The sequence below is a fragment of the Pinus tabuliformis genome, chromosome 9 (assembly GCF_031772625.1).
Source record: "Pinus tabuliformis cultivar Carrire ecotype Pingquan chromosome 9, CPIR1, whole genome shotgun sequence".
In the NCBI taxonomy this organism is placed as follows: Eukaryota; Viridiplantae; Streptophyta; class Pinopsida; order Pinales; family Pinaceae; genus Pinus; species Pinus tabuliformis.
In genome coordinates, this window is record NC_142307.1 from 1,467,080,485 (window position 1) to 1,467,082,982 (window position 2,498).

Genomic DNA, 2,498 nt, shown 5'->3' on the forward strand with positions numbered 1-2,498 from the left:
GTTTCTGAACTCCTGAAAGCTCTCAAAATCTCTAGGACTTAGATTTGTCCTCACCCATTCAAATGACTGTTCGAAGGATTGAGCCGACTGTAAAAGGTCCTCAAAATTATTAGCCTCATGGTTATAAGGTTTTATCTTTACTGCAGTGGTGATGTTATATGTTATCTTGTCTAGATCAATTTGCATTTTGGGCAAAGTATGGAGTCCAAGATTTTCCAGGCTTACTGAATCCTTTATGGCATGATTAAAATTTACTAATGAAAAGGAACCGCACCTAATAGGAAAAGATGTCCATAATAACTTCTTGCTTTCTTTGAGAACTTTGGTCAGGCCCTTTCCCACGGTCTGGTGGGTTGTTTCTCTTGCTAAAAATTTATCAAAGACATACAAAGGGAGGACATGTGGATCTGTTGTGTAAGGAGTCAGGACCACATCCAGACTATATACAAATTTATTTATTTATTTTTATTTTTTTTTTAATCACAGCAAAATGCAACTAGAAGAGAAACACATTAGGAATTCATTTTAAGAAACATATCGTAACATTTACATACAATTTAACTAACATCAATAGTAATGAAATACATGTGTACCGTTCACCAGAAGGCGAGACTCCACTTGCTCTGCTGTTACTGGTATTCCCTTGTAGCCACCGCGAGTGAATGATGACGCACTTGATCCGAATGCGAAGACCCACCGGTTAACCTCCCAGCCTACTCATTGGGTACTCTTCTTCCCCGCGGACCCCCGAGCTGCAATGGGGTTGTACAATGGAGGAAAGCACTAGCTGGTAGAGGAGAGCACACCTTGGCTCAAGAGTCCCCTCTCTAAAATCCTCTACCTCACCAAACTCACTATAGCTTCGTAATCACTGCTCTGACATCATCTCATCCATCCAACAATAGGGATCCCCCCAAAAGTCCCTTCTCCCATGGCTTGCCCCTTCTTTTACAGGAGTCCTCATAGGTGACACTTGTCATGTCATGCATAATTAATTATTATTTTTTATAATTCAATAGCTTGATTATTCACCCACCCATGTGTCATTCTCACATCAAGGGTCTCCCAAAATTATTTACTTAAATTTTTATTTAAACCAATATTTTCCTCACCTCAACAAGATTCCTATTTCTTCTCGCCCACTCTAGCTTCCTGACCCTAATACGACATTATCTTAGACACTCTATTCTTCGAGGACCTCAGATTGAGGATCTGGACCCATGTCACTATTATTAGCGATTGAGATATTCATGGTTGTGAGGTTATGAATGCTTTCCATTGATATTATGGTAGCATGAATGGTTATGTATCTTATCTATCAGCATTCTAATGATTGCAATATTGAATAGTCAAGTTGGTCTCTATTTGAAATTATGACAAGGGTAGTAAAGAATATGTATGCGCTCTACTAAAAGCATAATGAGGATAAATTTTATGGATAGGTATATTTCTACGATGTTACGATGTTGATAGCTTAATGAATATGTATGTTTCCATTGATGATTATTGATGATAGCCATGAGGGATGTGTCCCCTATGTTACCTACTTCCTTTAGTTCAGACTTACAATGGACAATGATGTGAATGACCAGGAATTGTTAATGATGCTAGTATGATAATTGACTAACATTGAGAAACCTTGTTACTGATGATTATTGAGTATGGCAGGAAACCATCAGAGGCACTCGCATATGACATGTCGATGACACCTGGTTTGATGAAAATTTATATTACTTTATCTTTGAAAGTCTAAGTCGATCTTGGAATCTGCCATATATGTTTAACTATATTCTGATGATATATTAATGGTTGCAGGCACAGATTAGTTGCTTGACCGAATGACTCACATATGGGTGATGGGGTTGTACAAGTGGATGGAACTACATGGGAGGGGTGGGACAGAGTTCCTGATCTCACCCACTAGCACTCCCGCCGTGACTTGGGCTGGAAGGGTTGAAACACCTTTGCCTTGAAGATCACGATGTCGTGAGGGCAGGTTCCAAAGTTGGGCCGCTCATGAGGACTTTACCAGGGGGCGCGCATCAAGTCGGATTCCTTGATCCCCGACACCATTAGTCTCACTATAGTAGGCAACATAAGAGATGATAGTGGTCTATGACGTTGCATTATACTTTCCCCTCGTAATCACTGGATGCTTGAAGGGCAAGTGGTGTGGCACCCTTGGAACTTCAGGGGAATTTCTTGAAGGGAACGACCAATTTGGCACCCTTGGCATCACAAATAAACTATTAGGTGTGGCACCCTTGGAACTTCTAGCGAAGTTCTTGAAGGGCACAACCAAACTGGCACCCTTGACATCACAAGTAAACTATTAGGTGTGGCACCCTTGGAGCTTCTAGGGAAGTTCTTGAAGGGCACAACCAAACTGGCATCCTTGACATCACAAATAAGCTATTAGGTGTGGCACCCTTGGAACTTCTAGGGAAGTTCTTGAAGGGCACAACCAAACTTGGCATCCTTGGAATCATTATAAATAA